The following is a 25886-nucleotide window of genomic DNA, read 5'->3' as shown; positions in this document are numbered from 1 at the left end:
CAGGTTGCTGGAGTTGTCCTCCTTCCTGCCTTTTCTTCTCTTTCTGTACGTGGTGTTGTGCCTACACAGATCTGTGTACCATGTGCATGTCTGGTGCCTGCAGAGGCCAAAAGAGTGCATTGGATTCCATGGATTTAGCATTACAGAGAGTAAACCAACTTGTGGATGCTGGAGAGGAAACTCGGCTCCTGGAAAAGTAACACTTGATCCATTACTCCAGCTCCTGGACTCATCTTTTATTATGAGTTAAATTTTTTAAAGAAGACTTCATGTAGGTTCATGCATGTGATTCTTGAGCTTGTGATGTAGCCGAGGATGACCTTAAACTCTTGATTGTCTTGGCTCCACCTCACAAGTACTGGATCTGTAGGCATGGGCTGCTGGCTCTGGAAGTGCGCTGTTGTGTCATTGAGAATAGATTCCTCTTTAGATTGGGATATGAACGTAGGTTGAGGATGTGAAGTATGAGTGCCATGTAGTGGGGTGTACCATGCTGGGCAGTAGCTGACCAGTGTGCGCCCCGGAGTGTTCTCTACTAGACAGGCGTCGTCTTGGTTCGGGGAGCATGCAAGGGACGGTGAGGGAGGAGGGAGAATGCTCAGGAAGGAGGCAGTCATAGGTGGCTGGGAATGCCGTATACTGTAGAAGTTTCAACAAAAATTTCATAGAGGATACAAAAATGTAAGACTTTGATAAAGGTTTGATGATTATGCTGTTTGGATTACTGTTAAACTCCATCTAAGCTTGTCTTAAGGTGAAACGAGCCTAGTGCTGAGTGAATCCTTGCTTAGGGGAGGAGAGAAAGAGACACCAAGCCAGTTCATCAGAGAATCATGTTGGGTCTTTCCCTCCCCCTGTCCTGTGCGTCGTCGTTTTGTAACATTGAGAATAACACTTGATGGAAAGCAAACTGTCAGATAAGAGCTCTGTGTAACCCAGACCAACTCAGGATGCACCTTTGTAACGATTACTGGTTATGTTCAGTTGGTCCAGGTAGAAAGAGACTAAAAGTGTGAAAGGCGCTAAGAGATCAGCATTGACGAACTCTGCTTTTCTTTCTCCTTTCAGAGCATCCTGCCCTGCTGGAGTTCATACCCAGTCCTGAGCAGCACTGATTTTTGCCATGGAATCTGTGAGTACTGCTTTTTGCATTTGCTCTTGGGCCTGATGGAATTTTGCTCAAGACAGTGACTGCTGTCCTGGATTTTATTCAGAGAGGATGGTGTGGAGTAACTACCACGAAATCTCCTGGGGTCTATAAGTAACATCTCTTGTGTCCTTGTGAGGGAGATTTCATTGAAAAAATAGTAGGTTGATGGTCTCGTCTACAAAATGCACTTGTTCCTCCCGCCTCCTCTGAGTAGTTTGAGGACCCAGCGGCAGTTGCTGTGCTTGTTTAGTACCACATGCACGTGCGTCAGCTGTTACCGTGAAGGATAGAGTCAGACATGGGCAGGCTGGATCTGGGACCTGGATCCTGTGCTGCTGGTTTGGGTGCTGCTGCAGCTTTCATGATTTCCCTGATTTGAGGCCAGGCTGTGAACATTTGCAAGGAATGGGATCTTTGGCTGGTATGTCCCAAACCTCCTGAGAGTGACTGGCATGTGTTCTGAAAATAGGAACATCTGTCCCCATAGAGGCCCATCTGCCTTTGAGTCATAGCTGGCATATTGTCTCTTCTCTAATGGAAGATTGATAACTGGCAAGAAAAGTTCTTGGCAAGTTTTAAGATCTCCATGTCTTGCCCAGTTCGTAGTGTTTTCAGGTGAGTAGCCCCAGATGTTATCTGTGTTGTTTACAGGCCTCCCTCTACCTCCTTAATCAGTGCTCTCACTCCATTTTTATCTTGGTCACCATTGCCTCTGGCTCCTTTGAAATGGATCTGACTAGTCTTTCCCTTGAGTTGCTTGAAGGAGAGGAACTGTAGGGGCTGGAGAGGTGGCTCGTGCTGAGGAGCACTTCCTCTGGGGGACCTGGGCTCAGTTTTCAGAACTTAAAGATGACATGCAGCCATCTGTAACGCCAGCTCCAAGGGACACAAGCGTGTTGTTTGGGTTTCTTTGCGTGTCAGGCTCACATGCAGTGCTTTTGTACATGCACATGCAGAGTATACACACATATTTTTAATAAAGAAGAAGAAGGCACAAGGACCAGGTGAGGGGACTGTCAGGGTGAAAGCTATCATCATGTAAAGTGAATAATTCAATTAATAGGAGAATAAAAAGAGCTGGGTGTTGTGGCATATCCTTTTAATCCTAGCATTGGGGATGCAGAGGTCTGCAGATATCTGAGTTCGAGGCTAGCCTGATCTTCATAGAGAGTTCCAGGATGGCCAGAGTGAGACCCTGTCTTGAAAAAGTAAGGGAAGGGATCAGTAAAAAGCTAGACAGAAAGGAAACTGATTGCAGGCCTTAAGCTATGACAAAAGATCACTAACAGGTAGGCGCTGTCCTGGCAGTGGAGTTACCCCGTGTGCTTCTCCCCATCCCAATAGAAGAAATTATTTTAGATTTGAAGGCAGATCCAGCTTGTCCCTGCACCAGACACTGTTAAAATGAAAAGGAAAAAGAGAGTGGAAGCCTGGGAGCCAGCCACACGCACCCAGGATTGGAACTGTATTTATTCATGCATTTTAATGAGGAACAAGGAAAAGCAAAATGTTGTTTATTTGTGTGTGGGGGTGATTGTTAGTATTTCATGATTCTAGAGATGTATTTCTCCGACTAGAAGAAAATCATACTAGGATCGTATGCTGAGAGCTTGTAGGGTTGGCCTACTTGGTCTGGGCTCTGGTACAGTTAATTTAAAGAGAAAGTAATTTCTGTATGTGTGCTTTGCTTACTATATTGTGCACCACTTGTTTACTGGGTTCTCAAGGAGATCAGAAAAACATTAGATTCCCTGGAACTTGAGGTAAGCACAATGAAGAGTCGCCACATGGCTGCTGGGAATTAAAACCCAGCTATTCTGCAGGAAAGGTGCTCTTTACTGCTGAGCCATTTCTCCACCCCTGAGGGTGTGTGTGTGTGTGTGTGTGTGTGTGTGTGTGTGTGTGTGTGTTTGTTGTCAGCTTTTTGTTTTTTGAAAAACTCTTGATGATGTATCTCAGATTGGCCTCCAGTTCATAATTGTCCTGCTTTGAAGCTCCTTTTCTGTGATTGCAGGTATAAGTCAGCACACCCAGCAACTTCTGAAAGTGATATGGCATGATGATAAAGTGTGATTTATATGAAAGAAGGCTTGGTTCGTTTGTGTGTGCACATCAGCTATGGTTTTAGTTTGTTTTAGGCTAGCATGTATCTGCAGCATGTGTGCCTGATGCTTACAGAGGCTGGGAGAGAGTGTTGTAGCCCTTGGAACTGGAGTTACAGACGGTCGTCAGCTGCCACAGGGATGCTGGGAATGTCCTCTGGAAGAGCAGTCAGTGCCCTAATTGCTGAGCCATCTCTCCAGATCCTTATGCTTTATTTTTTTTTTTAATTTAACATGTATATTCAAAATAGTAAAGTAGAAACAGGAAGATCAGAAATTGGAGGCAACCCTAGTGAGGCTTTGTCTAGATGAATAAAATTTAAGTTGAAATAAACAAAATAAGAAAATATGAGGCTAGGAGCATTGTGCTTTGCGTGTGTGCAGTCGGGCTGACCATCTCCTGCCTGCTGGGGCTGATGACTCTGTGTTACCCAGGCTATCTCTGACCTTCTAGGCTCAAGAGATTCTCCTCTTTAGACTTCTGGGTGCCAGGATACAAGCATGCATCATTGTACCCAGCAAAATTGTTTTATTATTTTTGTAATGTTGACATTCTAAGTTAGGTGAAAGAGCGTGGCATGCTTTCTGTCTTGGTACCCTTGAAAGTACAGTGTAGAAGCAAGCCATGTCCTTGATAATGCACAGCCCTCTGTCCTCAAGAACAGCAAAGATAAGTACTTTGCCTAGCACAATGTACTGAGGACATTGGACGTACCTGCTTAGAGCAGCATGGCTGGGGGAAGGGACCCAGGAAAATTGATTGTCCCAGGGACCCTACATTCTCTTCTTAAAAGATTTCGTTTTATGTGTGTCACTGTCTGTCTGCATGTAGACTTGTGTGCCCGAAGAGGGCATCAGATCCCATTATAGATGGTTGTGAGCCACTATGTGGGTGCTGGGAATCAAACTCAGGCCCTCTGGTAGAGTAGCTAGTGCTCTTAACCACTGAGCCTCCAGCCCCCAAACCCTACATCTTACCTAGGATGGCCAGGGTCACATCAAGACACATCATAGGTAGCAAAGCACATTTTGTTTCATTACACAGTATCATTATGGGTCTGTAAAGATAAATCAGTAGCATTGACTACTCTTACTCTTCTAAGAGGTTTAATTCCCAGCATGTAAATGGCATCTCTCACAATTATTATTAATTTTAGGGTCTGCACAAAAGTGGTTACAGGCATGCAAACAAAACACCCTTGCACATACAATAATTTTTTTTTTCAAAAAGAGTAAGCACATTTAATCATAGAAGTATTGACTCACAGGATTGTTTGTTTATTTGTCCTGACAGTTTTCTTTCTGTAGCCTGTGCCGGCCTTGAACTTAGGACAGTCACCTGTCTCAGCCTCTGTGGCGCTAGAGTTATAGGCATGCTGTTAATCATGCCTGGCTTCTTTACCCAAGGACGTATCCGTTTTACTCTTTGCTAAACAAGTTACATAAAGGCATTGTTGCAGCTGCATGTGGTCAGGGTGGGCTGTGGCAGGACCCGCGGAAAGCAGCTCAGTGTTGGGGCTTCCGGAACGTAATTTCTGTTCAGTGTATGTAAAAGCCTGACAGTGTCGTGTCACCTCTTAACCTCTGTCCTAAGTGTTAGGTAGGGTTTCTTCTTAGCCTCTGTATTGATTACTTTTATGCTGCTATGAGAAAACATCATAATTAAAAGGAATTTATGGCATTGTTTATTTTGGTTTTCAGTTGCAGAGGGACAGGAGTCCACCATTGTGCTGGGGAAGTGTGTGTGCCATACAGGGTGTCAGAGCAGGGGCCAAGAGTAGATCTGCAGCTGCAGTGAAACTAGAAGCAGCACGAAGCCTTGAACTCACAAACTTGTCCCCAGTAATGCAGTTCCTCCAAAAAGCTGCTTTCTCTAAGTAGCATCACTAACTGGGATCAAGTGTGTAGAGACTTGAACTAGAGCATTTTTCATTTAAACCATTAGAGCCTCTCCAAGTCTGCACTACTTTAAGTACTTTTTTCCTTTGCCTTTAGGAAGACAGACACTTGTGTTTCAGATAAGACCTCTGCCGCGACACTGTCTATGTCCTGTTCTGCAGTTAGACGTCAGCACAGAGGTCATCTGGGCTTACTTTCTCTAACCGAGTGTTTGACCTTTTATCTAGTTGCATGCTGGCCACTGAGTTCTAGTGGACTCTGGTTACTTGTGCTATCCTTTGTGTAGTCTGCGTCCTGTCCCTTAACTCATTAAGCATCATTCTGTCTTCTGTATGTCCTAAATGAAGGTGCTTCCCGTGCAGACAGAAATGTCGCCATGTCTCATTTCACGGTGGTGCTTTGTGCACCTTTTACAGGGCCTGTGCGTCCTTTAGCCTCTGGATGCAGGATCCAGAGCACACATGGAGGGTTGTTGTATCTCTGTTCTTGCAGGAGGTGTTCAAGCCTGTGCCCTGAAGAGAATTAAAGGTCAGGAAAGACATTTGCCAGGGAAGTAAATCCATGGTTCTGTTTTTACAATTAAGAAATGAGACAGGGCACATACAGACCTAGGTCAAGGAAACCAGTCAGGATTATCCGTTATCCAAGGGGAATCCTGTTAGGTGTAAAGGTTGTCTCCTGGGTTGCATGGATCTTCAGGACCTTTTATACCGGTGGCATGTATTTTGGTATGTAGCCGCAGTGTGCTCTGGGGCACATTGAGATAGTTAACTTGCACAGTAGTGCATGGTGCCTTGTTGTTGCTGCTGCTGCTTAGAACGTCTTTTGTAAGCAAATGAAAATCCCTCTGGAGCGTTGCCTCTGGAAGAACTCCAGCTCATTCAGAAGCAACCAGTGAGGGATAAAGTGTTCATGCTCCATCCTCTTGCTTCTCAGGTAACGCTGGTTGCATCTGCCCTCAGGACTAGGGTTTTAGGGTGTACATTTCACCTTATTTGCTAGGGTAGGGTAAGAACCCGTAGAACACTTGTTTTGGGAAACCGTGTGTGTATGTGAGTGTGTGTGTTTATAGAAATTGGACCTACGCCTTCCTAAGGTTAGGTGAGCACTCTACTACTAAGCTACACACCGAGACCCTTTTGAGTTTTAAATAAAAAGTCGTGTAAATTGGCCGTTAACGATGGATTCTTTCATAGTGCTCAGTCTAGAAGTCAGCAGTGTAATTCATATTTGTAGTACTTTGCTAAGTGAAACTGATGCATGATATTTAATCTTATAGACACAGAGATAGGTAAGTTGATGGCCATATCTGTCTGGATATGGTTGGTTCTTTAGATTGAGCCTCTCTGCTTTGCTAACTGGGTTCATGTTTTATTGAAAGCAATATGCGGTAGCACAGATAGTAAGTAAGTCACGTTCAGAATCCAGAATTGTGAGGCATTGGCATCAGGGGCTAGGGGAGGAAAGAGATAGTTGAAAGGTCCTACTGTCTGATGATGCAATGCTGGCAGCCTTCTTCATTGCAGCCTCTGTGCTATAGCTTTGGTCCTAGACTCTTTCGTAATGCCTTATTTCAGAGGAATATTAGAACGTCTAAATCACACAGTGCTTGTTAGTCTTTTACAAGTACAAGAATGGGAAGCCCAATGGATGTCTAGATGTTGTTATTTAGTGTATGTGTGTGTTGTCTGCATATATTATGTCTGATCCCATAGGATCTAGAAGACAGAATTGCATCTCCTGAAACTGGAGTGTTTACCGATGGTTGTGAGCCATCATATCAGTGCTGGGAATCAAGGCCAGGTCCTCTGGAAAAGTAGAATATGCTTTTAACTGGCAAGTCATCTCTCCAGCCCCTAATCTTTAGATTATTTGTTTTATTTTGGAGGAATATGTTTGTGTCAAGACAGGGTTTTTAGGTTTAGCCCTGGCTATTCTGGATTTACTTTGTAGACCAGGCTGGCCTTGAACTCACAGAGATCTGCCTGCCTCTGACTCCCAATAGTTTTTTAGATTTTATTTTAAATGATTTAACTGGAGATGTTACTTTTTCTATTAGAGTTGCCTAGAGGAACATCTCTTACAGAATCTGTCTGTCTGTCAGTCAAAAGTACGTTATACCAATGGCTGTCTAGCAGCAGAAAGTTCAAGAATCCAACAGTTGTTCAGTCCATGAGGCTAGATATCTTGGTTGGTCTTCAGAAGTATACACTTGAAATTGAAGAAGTAGGCTGTAAAGCCAGTGAAGAAATGAACTTACCAGCAAGAGTGAGGATAAGGCAAAGAGAACACTGTTCCTTCTTTTGTATTTATTTATTTTGTATGTACAGGCCACCACCAGATGATACGGCCAAGATTAAAGGTGTATCTTCCCCAAAAGTGTGTCTTTCCGCTTCGAATGATTTAACTGAAACAGATTATTCACTGGTGTATCTAGATGCTTGAGTTTTAGTCAATTCTAGATATAGTAAGTTGACAACCAACGATAACCATCACAGGTCCACCCTCGTCATCCTGACACAGTCACAGTTCCTTATGTCATGCTTAATTCCCAAATGAAGATTAACCAGGCCACGATTATACTTATGTAACTATTGCTTGTACAACCGGAAACACTGTAAACTTTAGAATAGGTATACTAATACTTCGTATAATATCACTGATTAATTGCTATTACATTACATGATAAAGGAATTGAGAAAAAATATTTATACAAATATTCTTAACAAAATATGATACAAACATTCATGCCTATTTGAATCCTCGTTTCTGGACCTGGTATAGATAGATACTTGTAACTTCTTCTCTGCTACCTGCTCTGCATTTCCTCTACAGTCAGCAAGCACTTTAAGCGGGTCTTGGCTCTTTTTGGAGGAGTGACCCCTACCTTCGTTCCTGGAGGGTCTGTGCTATTCTGTCATCCTGCTTGGATTAATTAGATTGTTGCAGTTTCCCATTGACTTTAAGCACAGGATATGGTGATACTAAAAGACACCATATAAATGATCTGTACTCCACACATAATCTCTCTTACCTCCATGTGGAAAAGCAATCCAATTTCTCATTGGTAATCTGGGTCAGTTACCCCTCCTAACACTGTTATTCCTTCTTTTCTTTCCCTCCCTCCCTCCCTCACTTCCTTCCCTGTCATTCCTTCCTTCCTTCCTTCCTTCCTTCCTTCCTTCCTTCCTTCCTTCCTTCCTTCCTTCCTTCCTTCCTTCCTTCCTTCCTTATCCTGTTGGTTTAAGGGCATCAGAAGCTCAGTTGCAAGGAGAGAGCCTGAGCTTCTAGTTCAGTGGAATGTTTGTTGTGGCTCCTGGCAGGAACTTTCCCTCCTGAAACCAAAACTTCTCGGCCAACAGAACAGGAAGCCCCCCCCCCCAAAAAAAAAGGTCCTAGTAACTTATGGGGGTGATATTAAGTGGGAGTATTCCCTTTTCTATCCCCTGGTTTATGGACCCATGGATCCTGCCTATGAGAGAAACTGTAGCATGTATTAGATGCTGATTCAAAGCCTATACCTCTGTTTGGAGAATCATATGCCAGCCCTTCATGTTGCTGCCACTAATTGGTTCCGTAACTGTGTCTTCAAACCCCAGTTCTATCTTTCTTTTGGGCCAGCAGTTTTGGGATGGTGGGGAGCATGGTGAGACCAGTGGATCCCATGGTCATGGGCCCACTTTAACACTTGCTTATCGAGTGAGATCCTTGATCTGAAGCACTGCTGGCTGGAAAACCACGACAGTTGCTAAGACGTTCTGTAAGTCCACGGATGGTGACTCTGGCATAAGTAAGATGAGCAGGAAAGGCAAATTCATTCCAGAATAAGTATCTACTCCAGCAAGGACAGAGTATTGTTCTTTCCATGGAGGAAGTGGTCCAGTGTAGCCAACCTGACATCATACTGCTGGCTAGTCACCCCAAGGAATGGAGCCATATTTTGGGGTCAGTATTAGTCTCTGCTGTTGGCAGGTCTGGCGTTCCCAAGTGGCTGTAGCCAGGTCAACCTTGGTGAGTGGAAGTCCATGTTGTTGAGCCCAGGCGTAATCTCTGTGTCTGCCACCACGGCCATGTGTTCATGTGCCCACCACTGGGGAATGACAGAGATGGCTGGGGAAAGACTCGGACAGCCCACAGCAGGGGTCGCTCTATGTACTTGATCATTGAATTTATCCTCTGTTGAAGTAAGCTTTCGATGAGCATGGGGCATAAATATTTTTACATTCTTTGCTCATTTGGAGAGATCTATCCACATACTTCTTGCCCAGATGTTTTTCTCACCAATTTTCCAGTCACTCTCTTTCTGAGTCCCTTACCATCCAGCCAATCCATTGGCTGTGCAGTCACACTTCTGGCCATTTTTCCCTCTGAACAAAATACGTGTGACTGTGTGCTGCCTGAAGTATGGCGATGATGCTTTGCTGCTGCGTCTTTTAGGGTTGTTGCAGAAAGGCGTTGTGATGCTCTGTGTGTGCATTGCTGGGTGGTGCCCGAGTAATGTACAGGAAACTAGGCCAGCGCTTCTCTTCCTCAGCCAGCTGGTCACACACAGGGCAAACCCAGGAAGCTGTAGGTGCGCTCGGGAGCAGGCAGCATTGTGCAGGAGTAGAATAATACATGACTTGATTTTACAAAACTTTAGGTCCTGCTGGGCCAGATGATGTCTGTCCTGCCTCCATCTGATAATGGATTGTGCCGTGCATGTTCCTACTCCATGGCTCAGTGGGCCATAGAACTTCCTGCTCATGATGGCTGGCTTATGCGCAAGCAACTTGGTTGCTCATTGTCAAACGTTCTGTTGCCAGTATGACCCAGAAGCAGACCAAGAGCTGTCTCCCAATGGGAAAAAAGATGTCTGTCAATAGATGATGGTACAGCCTTGCTACAACATCCCAAAGGTCAATGACTCACTTCTAGGGGCTTGCCAGAGGCCCCAGACAGAGCCTTACCTGCCACTGACACACAGTGTCATTGAGCCTGCTGGATCATGTGGTCTAAATGGTACAGGAACCTGGACAGCAGTCTGGACACGTTGAAGAGCCTTTTGTTTCATGCCCAGCACAAAGTGAGCAGCATGGTACATGGGCCAGAGTAACACACCCAAGGAAGGAATGTGTTCTTTCCAGAATCCAAATGGGCTCACTAAAATTCTTTCTTGGTGGTGAGAAGGGCTGGATATAAAACTTATCCTTCACTTGAAAAGAACTATATCTTCATGTCCACTACCAGTGGACTCCTGTGAATTTCACTGAGGGAGAAGGCCCTTGAGTTTTTGTTGGATTCATTTTTCATCCTCTGATGTGCATTTGTGTGCATTAGTCCAAAGTGGCTGCTACCTCTTGTTCACTTGGTCCAGTCAGAATAATGCCACCAGTATAGTAGACCAGTGTGAGATTGTGGCAGAACAGATGATCAAGATCCCTTTCAACTAAGGCATGACCCAGGGTATATCGCTGGATTTACAATTTCTTCTTATGGTCTGTCTTTATGGACAGCTGCATATCACACACCAGTTGTTAATCTGCTTGTTGGAATACCACACCACACCACACCACACCACACCACACCACACCACACCACACCACACCACACCACACCTGGTAGAGCAGCTGTAATTGGAGTCACTATTTGATCGACTCTTTGATAGTCAACTGTTCTCCCCCACGATCCATCTGTCTTTCTGCTCTGACTGGACAAGATTGTTAAAGGGAGTCGGGGTGAGGACGTGTCCTTTATTTCCCTATTACCGTCGTTTTTTCGTCTTTCAAGCACTAATTTTTGCAGTCCGTCCAGAGACACAATAGTGTTTTTTCCCCCAGCAGAAGGAACTCTAGAGACCTTTGCAACTATAAAAACCTTCAGTTCTACAGATCACAGAACTTGTGTGAGAGCTCTGCCAACTTTAAAGTCTATCGAATTCTGGAACTGAGGAAACATGTAAGGATGAGTTCTGGGCCCAGGATGAGTACTGGGTCTAATAAAACGTGAGTCAGTTTTCAGCCAAAACTCCCATTACTCACCCACTGAACTTCCAAAAGGCCCTACTTTATTTAACTTGAAGCCCACAATGTTTCTTGTGGTCTGTAGTCAGAGACAGTTCAGAACCTGGGTCTTGTTAAAACCTTGAAAGTCTGATTGTTTTTCCCCCACAGTGTAAAGGTCCCTCTGGGGACTGGAGAAAGGCTAACAGTAAAATTCATAAAAGTTTTGTCAAGGTCCCTCCTCAGGGGAACCTGGCAGTTCCTTTAGTCAAGAGGTTCAGGGTCTGCAGACTGTCCCAGGTCTGGAAATCGATTCACTGATTGACTTCCTTTTGCCACAATCCAGTGTAGTAGCCTTTCTTTAATTTTTTGAGATTCTAATTTTTCTCTTATAGAGATCAACCAAAAATGTAGTAGGCTTCTTATTTTATGCCTGGAAACACTGATTGATTAGCGAGTACCAGAGATCTGCACCTGTCATGCCACCATAAAAATCACATTTCCTATGCTGCCCGCTCTGAATTAGGCCATTGTGGACATTGCTTTGTTTGTGTTGCCCATTATGGTATCGATGAAAACATTGCCTCTGGCGACTTAAGTGCTGCCACCTGGCCTCTGGTGCGTCCATGACCCAGTTAAACCTGTTGCATTTAATCCATCTACCTGAGCAGCAGCATCTCCAGCTCCAAATTCTGGTATAAGAAAAAGGGGGGCAATGAACCTTTTCAAATGGTGCCTCTCACTATTTTGTATCTTACAGGATTTGTGAAGGGCAAGCCATCCTTCCCATTATGGAGGATTAAGTCCTACACAGCCTGCCCACTCTAGACTTGCAGTTTCCTTGAGCCTTAAAAACCCCTTTATCAACACTAAGCCAACTCCTAGTCAGTAGACCCTTCTTTTGACAAATGTTTTGTAACTGTTCGAGCCTCCATATTAAACCCAGAATCTCCTCACAGTGAGTCTGCAATAAATAAGGCCCATATCAAAACACAGGGATTACATCCCTTGAGAATCTTTAGGGCCCTGCCACGTATCCACATTCTAAATTTCAGGATCTCATTCTTTGGCAGTTAACTGCTAACACCATTCAAGGCCAGGACTTGAAGTTTTCTCAATAATTTAGCCAGTCTAAAATCATCTCTCCCCCACCCCTGATACTCACACAGGGTTTTCCTGTATAGTCCTGGCTGCCCTGAACCTTGCTTTGTAGACCAGTCTGGCCTCGAACTCACAGATCCACCTGCCTTTGCCTCCCGAGGGTTGTGATTAAACATGTGCACCACCACTACCTGCTAGTTCAGCTAATCTTACAATGAGGGCTTCTATTTGATTTTCATTGTTTGATCTTTCAACTTGATCTCTGCAGCTACTGGAGTGAAGATTCTCTTCCAGGGCGTATTCAGAGATAGACTGTTTATGAGCAACTCAAGGGCAGCCATCTTTATCATGGACTTTTTTGTGGTCATTTGCTATAGCCTGAGATGCTAGGAATTTTATTATGGAGCACCCTTCCCTTTGTTAATTTATCCAGAGATGCAAGGAACAAATCAGCCATTGCAATTGTTTTGCTTATGTTTCCACGAACTGTTAAAAGTTTTACATACAGATTTACCAAATCCATGACTTCTAATGTTTGGTGGACTAGGATCATCACCTATCTGTTCATATCTCATGTGTGTTTAGTATTTGTCCTGTGTGCATGTGTTTTTACCCTGTGCTGACCTTTTGCTCAGGTCAGAGGAGGCCATGTGATCCCCTGGAATTGTGGGTATTGATGGCTGTGAGCCACCATGTAGGTGCTGGGAACCTAATCTGGATTCTCTGCAAGAACAGCAAGGTCTTTTAATTTCTGAAGAGCTCTCCAGTTGCACCCCTGACTGGGCTGGTTGCTGATGTCCGAGGGATCCCCATTTTGAATGCTGAGCTCATCATGGCCGCGTGATGGCTCAGCACTGCCTGACTCGTCACCCAGGGTTTTCTCTACGTCTTTCTGTTTTGGATTTGTGCGCTTTGGCTGTGTTGGCTGTGTGGTCTTGTTGCCCTTTGTGGCATGACGTTCTGAAACCTTTCTTGGGGAGTCTGTAGTAGTTTTAAAAGTGGTTTTGAAGACCTTCCCAGTTTGGGAGAATATTTCTCTTTTAAACTTGCTGTTGCTAATTTTGATTGACTTTGCAAGCTCCTGTTCCTGTTGAATCTTTTTACCCTGTAATAGGGTTATTGTCTTCTTTGTTTGTCCCACTAATACCGAACCTTGCTGTTCTTCAGCCATAGGCTCCTCCAGCAATGTTCCTTCATTTGCCACCTGTCCCTTCTCTGGAGAGATGGCTGACACTGTTTACGTTACTCCTCGCCAGCTGACGGAGTGTTTGGTGCCCTCACAAACTGCCATGTCTGTTTGTTCTGAATTGTTATCATTGTAATCAAATAAGCACCAACATCTTGGCTGTTACTGGGAAGTTGAGAGTGTGGTCTCTGGCAAAGAGAATTGTGGGTGTCTAGAACTAGTATTAGTACCGAGGATGGTAAATGAGTTTGACCTTTCTAACCTACCAGAGTCAGTTAAAACCTTCTCCAGACCCAAGTGTCTTACTGGGACTTATTTTGGTTAAGAATTAGTGTTTACAGTCAGCCATGATGGTGCACGCTTGTAATTCCAGCACTTGAGAAGCAGGGGAAAGGGGAACGGAGTGCAGCACAAGCAGAAAAGCAGTACAGTTTATGGTTAAATATAAATGAATGCCTCCAAGATAACCTCAGTCTTTCTAAAGACATAGTAAGACATAGGTGTTCAAGCGTTACTCTGTTGTGTTGGAGGGCAGGTCTTTTGTGCCACGAATTCTAAGGCATCATATTCATTCACTGCCTTAGGAAAATTGATGCTTTGTTATTACTAAAACTGTTCATGACCTTGAACAAAACGTTGTTTTAATTTGTATGCCTTGGCCTATCACAGCATTGTAGTCTAGGGGCTCAAGCGTATATCCCCCTATAGATAGACTTGAGGCCAGGTCTAGGGTAGTACGCGCTAGTGTGCTAGGTCTGTTTTGAGCTTCTGAAGGTTGGTAGCAGTCTTTGGGCTGTTTGACCAATATATAACTTCTGCACCCCCTTCCAGACTCTGCATCTGTATGTATTTGGCTTCTCCTGTCCACCCTAAGTTTGTTTTTAAGGAAAGCAGCCTCCTAAGTTTAGAGTTCATCCTGATGATCTCATCTCTGCTTGAATTCACCTGCAGTGATCTGTCACACGCTAGATTTCCATGATTATTCTTGGTTACATAGTTTGACTTGTCAAACACCAGCAAATAAAGTTAAGCATAAAAATGAAGGTAGGTGTCTTTTCAATTGCCATGACAACAGACCATGACCAAGGCATCTTATAAAAGGAAGCATTTAATTGGGGGCTCACAGTTCCAGAGGGTTAGGTTATACCATGTTGGGGCACGGCAGCCAGCAGGCGTGCTATTGTAACAGTAGTTGAGAGCTTACATCTTAACAACAAGCAACAGACAGACAGACAGGCAGGCAGGCAGGCAGGCAGGCAGGCAGGCAGGGAGGGAGGGAGGGAGGGTAGGTTGGTGTTGGGAGGGAGAGAGGAGACAGCGCACTAGTGCTAACTGGGAGTGGCCTGGGTATTTGCAACCTCAAAGACAACCACCAATGACACACCCTACCTTCTCCAACAAGGCTGTCTCAATTAATAAGACCCTGTCTCATACAGAACAAACTGCTTGTAAGATAGAAGGCTCAGCAGGTAAAGGTGCCTGTTGTCAGACCTGACAAGAGCTCGATCCCCAGGATCACGTGGTAGAAGGTGAAAACTGCCCTTTTCACATTGTCCCCTGACCACCACATGTATGCCTCCACGAGAGTTTGTGTTCATGCACAGAGCACAATGTGCCCTGCGCCCACATGTTACTAGTACTGGTTTTGGGGAGCTACCTCTCACTGTGTGGCTCATGCTAGGCTACCTTGTGCTTTAGCCTCCTGGGTGCTAGGATTACAGGTGTGCTGCAGTGCTCAGGTCACTGTCTGTAGAGAGTTATAAAACAACCGGTAAGACGCTGTAGTTACATCATTTTGTATAAAAAGGGAATGTGTTCACTTGTCCCGGGGCACTAGCTTCCAATTTTAAATGAGGAGAGGCTGTTGGAGTCAGTGCTGGGCTTGAATAGGTTTATTTGTGAGCCTGAAGGCTTAAGGGTCCTAGCATAAATACTGGTATGGTGAGATTGTAGGTGTGTCCCAAGATGGAGTATGGGCGGTAAGACTTGATATGGGGGTGATGCTGAGTTTGTGTTTTAGATTAGATGCTGTTTTCTTACGTACACAGGACCTTGGGGCAGCATGAACTGTTTGTTTGTTTTTTATTGCCTCTAGGAGCTGACCCAATATTGTAATTCTTGTGGATCCAAACTCTGCCCTGGAAAACACTTTGTATTCTTATTTAAAATAACTAGTTTCCCAATAAAAAGTTAGTGATAAGAGATCTACTGTGTTAAAATTTTACAAATTATGCCTTATGAGTCAATTGTGTCTGAAAAATACCAGGAAAATACAACGAAAGTGTATTTTAGTACTTTGAATATAAATTTGTAGGTTTTCTGACAAATACATTGCCCCACTTGCATTTCAGGTTTTCTCTTTCTGCATTTTCTGTGGTGAATATGGGGATTTTACCCTGTGCAGTGCAGCATCACATAGTGGTCTTGGAGTCAGTCACATGTCCAAATGTGGCTGTACTCTTTTGTGGGGTGATGCTATTTCAGAAATTTGCCAGGTACCGTCTGCCCATTGGGGTGTTTTCCTAAACTCAGTCTTTCCCAAAAGCTTTCATTTTAGTATATTAGACTGGCTGAGTGTTTCTGGAAGTAGCTTTCTATTTGCTTTCCAGAAAACCTCTGCCAGTCCCTATGCTTCAACAAGTCAAGTTTCTAGCCAGTCACATTCTGATGGAAGAGGGATGCTTCCCAAGGAGAGAGGGCCTGTCTAAGTGGTTGGTGCACGCCAGGCAGGATAGGTGCCCGTGAGACAGGATTTGTGCATCCAGGAGAGTCACTGCTCTATGACACTGATTCCTTCTACCTTCTCTCCCCCTTTCTTTCTGTTCTCCTTCTCTTCCTCCTTTCTTCTCTTCCCCTTTCTTTCCAGTAGGTCTCTTTATGTAGTTTGGGCTGTCACCAAACTGGTTATTTCTTATCTGTTCAGGTGTCACCCCAGTAAAACTTGGTGTTGTTAATAAGAATCTCTCAAACGTAGAGACTTCCGGGTAGGTTGGAGGCTCCTCAGTGATCCGTGGGTCACACTGTGAAGACGACTGTGTTGAGCCTCAAAGTCTGTGTGCTTTTTGACAACTTTAAAAATTCCACTCCCTTGCTGCCTAGATGGCTGAGCAGGTAGAGAAGGCACGTAGACCTGAAGGTCAGGGTCAGGTCCCCAAAGCTACCCAAAGGCAGGAAGAGTGTGCTGACATCACAGATGTCACCCAGCTTCCACAGAGTACACCATGGCGTGCGTGTTCACACACATTTAAAATACAACAAAAAGTTTACACTGGTAAAAGGATCTGTACATCTTAACCTCTCGGAGCATGTGTAGTTTCAGCAGGTTCTCCCTGCTGTGGGCCACGGTAGTTGTCTGCTGAAAGTCTCATGGAAGTCTGAAGATCAGTCTCGCTGCAGAGCTGGTCTGGTTTTCAGAGACTGACTGCGTGTGCTCAGTTGTGTGTTGGCATTAGAGCTGCTTCTCTTCATTTGACCGCCGCTGTTTTGTTGTGTACAGGAGTAGACCTTGTCTGTGGTATGGGATGGATCTTGTATGTAACCTCTACCGTTAACCCCTCTTTAGATGACTTTTCCTCCCAGGACTATGGAGCCCATTCCTCAGCCACCCATAGCCCTTCCCTGTGTCTCGTCAATTTTCATTGTGTACATAATCCTTCCTGTTGAGAAGATGTCCTCAACAATGCCTGCGCTCCACTCTGTAGACCAGGGCTCTTTAGTCGCTCCTGTGCTGAGCCTACTTGCAGGTCTTCAGAGCCCTGCACTAGCCTGGAACTCGCTTTAGCACTCTGTCTTTGCTGTACAAAAATCTCAGATAAAAATATAATCTGGATTATGTCTTAAAATGTAATGTCTCACATTTGCTGGCTTGAAGGTCTGTTCTATTTGGGTGGTTTTCTATACATCTTGGAGAATTGTTATCTCTGTCTTGTATGGGGACCTCAAGGTTCTGAAACAGTTCTGAAACCTGTTGGCTTTAAAATATATTTGAGTGGGTTAGAGAAATGGCTCAGAGGTTTAGAATCCTTGAAGCTTTCCCAGAGGAACAAGGTTAGATTCCCAACACCCACATGATGGCTCACAACTATCCATACTCCAGTTCCAGGGGCATCCAGTGCCCTCTTCTGGCCTTCTTAGGCACCACACACACACACACACACACACACACACACACACACACACACACACACACACACACACGAAACGTTCATAGACATAAAGCAAAATAAATAAATCTTGAAAAATGGCTCAGGAGGCTTTTGTGTTTACCTTACTTGGCCATGTATTGTGCAAAAAAAAAGTGTACAATGTTATTTAAGCTTATTGTAGTAAAAGAGCTTTATTGTCAAGTGTGACTGCCATATATTTTTTTTTCTTCAGGTATAGTGTAATAATCATCTGAGGTCCATTTCAGTCTATTTTTTCTTCATATTCCTTGTTTCTAGTTTTGTTTGAATTATGGGAGTGGAATTATTAAGGGGCACTTTTTATTTACAGGCCTGATAATTTGTAAAATTATACTTTGTGTTTTTGAAAAACAGATTTTGAGAAAATTTGCATAAACAGCAGAAGTCTTGTATAATTCTCACCTAGCTGTCCCTTATAGCCTCCATCTTGCTGCATGCTGCCTTGGTCTGACTAAGAAGCCAGCATTGACACTGTAGTATTAGCTGTAGACCTTTTAGATTTTCTTAGGTTTACCTAATGTCTCCTTTCTGTCATAGAATCACATCTGGATACCTTACCACATCTCTTCTTCCTACTTTGCACTACCCTGCAGTCCCCTTCATACATGGAATTGCTAATCTCTCAAGTTCACTTTTTGTTTCTTAGGGCGTGGAGGTGGGTGTATTGTTCTGATTTCAGTTCTATTTTGATACCTAGGTGACTATTTGACTCATACCTTGATTTTATTGGCTCAGAATAACCTCACAGCGAGTGGCTGCTTGTATAGAAAAAGCAAGTATGTTCCCTGACAAGTCTAACCTCTTTTCAAGGGATGTTTGGACTTCTGTTCCCCATAAACAGAAACAGCCTTGGGCTCTGTAGTCCTGTTGTACATGACACCTTGGGCCTCACAAACAAGCTGGGTTTTGTTCAGTCCAGAATGAGGTTTGTGAGAGCACCTGCTGGTATGGCTTTCTCTCCAGTGCACGCTCATTCTTGGGCACGTCCCCCCCAACCCCTCTCTCTTGAGTTTGAAGTCTAGGACAAGCCTGAAAGACTATTTCTTTTCTGAAGAGAGTTGGGGGTGAAGATGGAGGAGGTCTGAGAAGAGGGATGTTTTAGATTTCTGTATCTTGCTATTGTAAGGTTGACTTCAGGGGCTGCTGAGTATATAAGCATGAAGAAGAGTCTGAGGACTCTGGTGAGTGCAGTGGGTTGAGGAGATAGATGTCTGTTTTGACCTTTAGTGGAAATTGCTTGAGGAAGGGAGCACGGGGCCTGTTCTTTGGGGCCCACACCTGTTGCCCACTTGGTAGTATTAGAATTGGCGTGGGTTCTCGGCTTTGTACTTGGTGCTTTTCATCTCGTGCACCTAGACTCTATCCTTTCCTTCAGGCTCAGGCCTCCCTGACATGCCTGGGCTGTGCCTGCTCTGTGGACGTGTATTGAACAGATAGTGACAGTCAGAGCTAGCCTTTTTGAATAGTGATTTAGAATGGTGGTAGGATTCATCTTCCACCAGAGTTTGTGAGGACTGTACACATTTTTAATGTGTTCCCTCTGCAAGTAGGCTGAAGAGATAGGCTGCCCTCAAATTGAGAGATGTCCGTCTGTCCGTCTCTCAAGTCCTGGGGTAAAGACTGGATCTGTCAAGGCTGGCCTTGATTTGACTTTTTCATTGATCAGAGTTGTCACACTAAAGCTCCTTTGCACTTTGCACACTAGCTCTAAGAAGATGGGTGCTGTCTCCCCAAGTTTCTCTGGGCTGTGTTTTCTCTTTTCCCCCTTTACCTTTTTACAGTGCTTGATATGAAGCCACCGTAAGGAAGTATTCCACCTCTGAGCCATCACCCAGCCTCCACACCCCCTTTTTGGGTTGTTTATGATCTTTGAGTCTTGAGCCCTGGGACCTTGTAAAAGCTCTGTGCTTGCTCTGTCTGTGGCTGCGTCGTCCCTGCGTCTTAGCCTCAAATGCGTCGTTAGCTGTGTTGGCTTCACCATCTCTGAATTATGCCTTCTTGGAACCCTAGCCCTGAGAGTCACATAGCCTGGCCATGCCAACTTCTTCAGACTTGCTCTCCTTACCTTGCTTTTCCTTCTGGGAGAGCAAGCATTTGCCCGGCTGCATAAGTCCTAGGTACTCTGCAGCCTCCGTGCCTCCTCTTGGTTTTTGTCTTTTATCAAAGACTTGTTGATCGTAGGCCAGGCACCTCCATTTGATGTGCTATGTGGTGCCCACAGCTCCTCATGGGAACCCGTTACCTGTTAGTGATGTGGATGTGCCACTTGGAGTCCTAGTCTAGAAACGCTTGTTCCTAGAACAGCTGGGGCCTCAGGAGTACAACCTGCCCAAGGATCAAAGGAGTGAAGAATGACATCATTGTTGTGTAGGAAGTATGGTAAGAAATAATTGCTTTTCACAGCAGATTTGGGTTTGAATAGTTTGGAGACACAGAAAATAGTGTTATGCAAATGGTAAATTTCTCTAGAAGTTGTTTCTAAGAATTCATTATTTAAATTATTTAGACTCATAATCATATTTTTTTGGGGAATTGCATAGTATATTCTTGTAAAAAGTTAGAACATTGAAGATACAGCTCACGTGTTCCCTGGCCTTCCATATCTCTAGGCTCTTTAATCACCTCCATTACAACACCTAAGATTGATTGATTTATTACATATACAGTGTTCTGCCTCCGTGTACTCCTGGAGGCCAGAAGATGGCATCAGATCTCATTACAGATGGTTGTGAACCACCATGTGGTTGCTGGGAATTGAACTCAGGACCTCTGGAAGAACAGTCAGTGCTCTTAATCTCTGAGCCATCTCTCCAGCCCGTTTTTAGCTTCTTCTAGTTTTGTGTCTAGTTTGAGTTTCCACTATTCAGTTGGACAGATTACAGTTTTATTAACCCGACGTATATTCTCTGTAACATCTTGAGTAAAAGTAGTAAAATACGATAAGCAAACAAAGAAATGATTGTGTAAATCCTTATAAAACCAGATGATGGGGCCAGAGAGATGGCTCAGTGGTTAAAGAGCACTTACTGCTTTCCCAGAGCTCTCAAGTTCTGTTTTCAGTTCCCACGTGGAAGTTCACAACCATCTGCAAGTTCAGCTTTTGGAGACACAGTGCTGCCTTTCGACCCGTCTGGTATCACACATACGCGGTGCGCACACACACATATACATGTAGGCGGTGCATAAGATATGATTCTATGTACATATAAGGTTAAGTAGTAAATAAAATCTTTAAAAAATGATATAGATTGTTGACAAAAAGAAGAATTTTAAACTGAGTGTGTGTGTGTGCTTGTGCGTGGGTGTCCATGCCTGGAATGCATTTCCGTTGACTCTCACTCTGGTGTTTGTCGTGTCCAGTGATGCAGGGTGTGCACAATGCATAGCACTTCCAGTGACCTTCCACCTGGACTTAGAGTTTTAGTGTAGGGAGCAGTCACCTGCATGTGCTGACATAATGAGATGGTGTTATTGACATACCAGTGTGTAAGGAATCCACAGCTAGTGCTAGATGAACTCACCTTTGAGAACTTTGGTGAAGGGAGACTTTATGCTGTGGAAGATGTCTGGCTTCCAAACAGATACACATAACAGTTTGAAGAACGGTGAGTCCAGGGTTGGCAAGAGCGGGATCAGGACTGAGTTGTGAAGTGGCCTAAGATGGACTCAGCTCATGGCAGCTTGTTCACAAGGATCATCTGAAGTTACAGGCTGCTTCCTCAGATGGTCTCCTCAGCGTTCTCAGGAAAATCTGACTGAAATTGCTGGGTTTGGGCATGATTACCTTACTTCACAGAGGAACTCATGGCACTGGCTGCACTGGTCTAAATGTCAGCAGGACCCTGGAACAGTTACTCTGGGCACTAGATTCTCTGTCCCTTCCAAATAGAGTTTACAGTATGTTTGGTTTCAGTGTGAGTGAGATCCCTTTAGAGATGAAAGCACGGCTTATAGGACTCTCCTTGTCCTTGTTCTGTAGCACCTTATCCAAGGGCAGCCGGGAAGGAGAGCTGAGATAGGGTTCTCCAGTGGTACCTGCCCTTTGTCATAGCAGAGGACTGAAGCCATCCATCAGCCCCCAATCTCAGTTGGCATAAGAAGATTACTGAGGGTAGTTTCCCTGCTGAGTAAGGGGCTGTTCATAGTATCAGTGAAGATGATCCGTCCATGGCTTGAGAGTTCTCCAGAAAATGTTGTCTGACACCCCTGCCTTTGGCACCCTGGAAGCTGACCTGGGAGGCTCATTGATTATGTCTTGTGGACAGCTATGCCCTCAGTGGGAGTGAATTTCAGCACAAATTTAGCTCCAGGAGTAATTACTTATTAGGGAAGAGAGAACTTCTGTAGTTCCTAAAAGGCACCTGCTGGTTTCAGGCTGTGCTTCTAATCTGCACACATGTTCCTGTTCTCATTCCTTCTCCGTGTGGACCCTGCTGCTGGCAGCGTTGAGTCTAGTAGTACATCTGCTCCGCTGTTGTCCAAGCAAAATGAAGGCAGGAAAGCAGGTGGAGATAGTTCCAGAAGCACTCATGACCAGGGCTCTATAAGTAGCACAGTGATGCTCTTCTGGCTTCCCGATCGGTAGCACCCTAGGGAGCTCCTAAAGGTTTCTGCTTCAAGAGCTGGTTCTGTGTTTTATGTTTGGACTCTCCCCACAGCTCCCACTCCCAATAAATAATTCAGGTTATGGTAACATTGGAATCCTTCCATCGGTCCATCGTGAATTTTCTGAGTTATGATGAAAGTGTCAGGTAGGTGGTACAAGGTACATTTGTGTGTATGATGTTAAGGGTCCCAGGTATCAGAGTACTAAATGGCTCACCAGTGTGTGTTCTATGAAATGTGGTGGCACCGCCTTATAATCCTAGCTGTTTAGGAGAAGGAAAAGAGAATTCTGAGTTGAGTTTAGGTCCAGATAGGATATTCATGTTCAAATAAAAGGAAGTGTATGGATCTTAGAATTTCAAAATTCATTAACGTGCTGTTTTGTTTTTATCCAGAAATCAATTTTCTTCTTTGGCACCTTCCCTTCTTTCAGTCCCTTAAAGAATTTGCCTCTCCCACTAGCCAGCAGATTACCACCATTGTGTGGAGTTGTTGAAATGGTTGTGTTAACTCCACAAGGAAAGCCTGTCAACAGCATCTACTTGTCACTTTTAAGACCATTTTATTAAATTCGAGTTTAGAGATGTGTTTGTCTGTCTGTCTCTGTCTCTCTCATAATATCTTCAAATAAGTTGGAAAAATATCTTGGAATATGATTTTCATGCTAAAGTTGAGGTCTAACATAACGTAGTTAACTTTGCTACCGATGTGCAAAGTGTGCCTCCCTGTCCCGGGTGCCCACCGCCAGCCTGAATAGATGGGGCAGGTGGTTGTAGGCAAGCTATTACCTGACTTCCTGGATGGGGCTCAAAAGGGACTTGTGACTCTTCAAGGAGTTGATATTTGTGTGTGTCATGTGTCTGCCCCTGTCCATTCCTGTCCCCACTTCCACCCCAAGCAGATCTACCTGCCCCTGCCTCCTTAGTGTTGGGATTAAAGGTGTGGGTCAGCACCGTCCAGTTAGTTGATAATCTCATCCGGAGCATGGAGCACTTTTAAAAAGATAACACCTTGCCTTCTGTGTGCTATTTGATGTTCTATGGTAAATCAGTGTTTAAGTAGCATCTGTGTTTCAGAAGGTCCCCTTTCAAATTATATGTGTGCCCTTGTGGCTACCTGTTTATGTTTGAGCGTGTGCACACGTTTACAGATGGAGATGATGGTGAACATCAGCTAACCTTACTCAGTTGCCTTGTTTGTTTTGTTGGGGGTGGTGGTGGGGTGTGTGTGTGTGTGTGTGTGTGTGTGTGTGTGTGTGTGTGTGTGTGTGCCTTGTTTGTTTTGTTGGGTGTGTGTGTGTGTGTGTGTGCGCGCGTGCGCGCGTGTGCCTTGTTTGTTTTGTTGGGTGTGGGTGTGTGCGTACTTAGAGAATAAACGAATATGATCTTGTGAACTTAGGTGCTGCCTATGGAGGATAAAGGAAAGAAGCTTTTGGGTCTCTTGGAACTGGGGTTAAAGTTAGCTGGGAGCTATTTGATGAGCATGAGTAGTGTGCACTCGTAAGCACCGAGCCATGCCTCCTCCTCTCCAGAGTGACACCTCTGAACACTGGGTTCATCACGGAGCCATCATATTCCAGCCGTCTGCACTGCCTCCCCCATGCTGGCATTCCTCGTGGCACAGCTCTTGTATGGTGCTAGGAATCTGAACAGAGGCTCGCAGTAGTTATTTTATGGACTAAGGCGTCTCTGTCCCATGGAGGTTCTAAGGGCGGCCTGTATCCGTGCTAATGCTCAGTAACAGCTGCCTTGGAGCTTCACCTTTCACGAGTACAGTGATGTTTCTCAAAAGCTTACCTCTCTCTCTGGGTGGTTTTTCTGCTGATTGACCCATGTCACTTACCTGTTTATAGGGCACAGGTGACGGGCAGGTCCCGTAATGGTGGCCCATAAAGGCTTGAGGGCTAGTCATCATGGTAAGGTTACCAAGGTTGTATGTGTGGGTGTTTTAAAGGTTGGATTAGGAACAGGAGCAATCTATGTAAGTGTGCTTGGCTCACCATAAATAATATGACTTAGATTTGCACAGAGAGTTCACCTGCATTTAATAAACTGCTAATGATGTGGGCTGCTTTAAGTTCTAGACACACCTTTGTCAGCTAATGAGCTGCTTCCTATTGGTTGTCCACAACTTTGCAACAATTAATCTCAAATCTGTTTCCTGGCATTTAAGCACAAGTAGTAAATTTATGTGTATTATTAAGGTTCAGGGTGAATTCAGAAATTATTTAAAAAATATTTTATGTGTGTGTGTGCATCCAAATGTATGTGCAGGTGCCCACGGAGGTTCGAAATGGACATCACATCTCGTATGGGGTCTGTAGTGAAGGACTAGGTAGGTGCAGAAAACTGAGCCCCAGTCCTCTGGAAGAGGAGTGAGTGCTCTAAGACACTAAGCCATTTTAGAACCCTTCCTTACACACACACACACACACACACTCTCTCTCTCTCTCTCTCTCTCTCTCTCTCTCTCTCTCTCTCTCTCACTCCTCCACTCCTTTTGGCCATATAGAAAAAAAAAAAATTCTCATGAGTACTTTTTCACTCTGAAGGATACTGTTAATTTTGCTTTGCAATGCTGAACCACTGAATTTCACCATACTGGGCAAGTATTCTGTCACCGAGCCATGCCTTAAGTTCTTTATCATTTTAAAGAAAAACTAGTAATCATATTTTCTTACTGAATTTGGGCTGCACTCATCAACTATTCTGTTTCATTCATGCTGCAACTCGTTTAATTCATTTTGGGGGTATGTTTTAGACTCCATCCCAAATTGAACCTGGTGTATTTTCCCTGGTTCAGCTTTTTGACGTGTTTTTAGACAGCCAGGCTAGGCTGTGTAGGGCATCCAGGTTCACAGGGACGGGCAGAGTGGCCCTCCTGTGTGAAAACCAGGTGTGCATTTATCTTCTTGGTGTTTATTACAGCAGGGAACCAAGGGGTTGGGTGTTCCTCAGCTCTCATTAGTTAATTTACCTGTTAGTTTGGGTAAAGATTTAGATCCTGTTTAACAAAACTTTGAAGGTGTTTTTGCTAAACTAAGCTCTTTTTGATTTAATATGGCCAACCCCTAGTTATGTGTTTGTTTATGTTCTCTGTAGTCCTTACTCATCTGACTTGATATGATAGCCTTTGGTCCTGAATTTAGAAGCATTGTTTTTAGTGGTGGTCTCTGGGCACTAGGTGTGCCGGTGCCTGCTGTCCTTGAAGTATGCTTTTTATTCCACAAGGGAGAACGTACAAGTGATAGATGTCCTGTGCCAGATTTCTTTTTAAATAATGAAAGAAAAGGGGTTGGGGATTTAGCTCAGTGGTAGAGTGCTTGCCTAGTAAGCAGCTCTGAAAAAAAGAACCCCAAAAAAAAAATTTGAAAAAATAATGAAAGAAAATACAATTTGTTTCTGTTTGCAAGAGGTGAGGATGGAACTTAAAATAATATGTATTATCATAGCTCTTAATTACAGAGTTGTAATGATAAAATGGTCATTGACCCAGCTGACAAATTCCTACTTTTGTGGTACTGCTGACCCTCTCAGAAGGGTAGGCAACTGGAGTCCCCATATTAAGGGTAGTAAGGTCAAAGGTCCCCCAGTCCTGCCTGAACAGTCAACACTGAGGCACCAGACAGAATGAAGGTTACAACATGGCCACCATCATTCTGCAGCCCAAGAATTATAC

General features: G+C 44.3%; 1 protein-coding gene across 2 annotated transcripts in view; it reads left to right on the top strand.

Annotated features, from left to right (window-relative positions):
- Ankrd11 (ankyrin repeat domain 11) overlaps positions 1-25886 on the top strand; it is a 153222-nt gene that overhangs the window by 63386 nt on the left and 63950 nt on the right. For both annotated transcript variants that reach the window (XM_032887525.1, XM_032887524.1), the window contains exon 2: positions 1069-1132. The gene's annotated coding sequence lies outside the window, so the exon portion shown is untranslated. The remainder of the gene's footprint in view (positions 1-1068; positions 1133-25886) is intronic.

The sequence above is a fragment of the Rattus rattus genome, chromosome 17 (genome assembly GCF_011064425.1).
Source record: "Rattus rattus isolate New Zealand chromosome 17, Rrattus_CSIRO_v1, whole genome shotgun sequence".
Lineage (NCBI taxonomy): Eukaryota > Metazoa > Chordata > Mammalia > Rodentia > Muridae > Rattus > Rattus rattus.
Note: the sequence above shows the minus strand (reverse complement) of the source record. Positions and strands in the feature narration are given on the sequence as shown.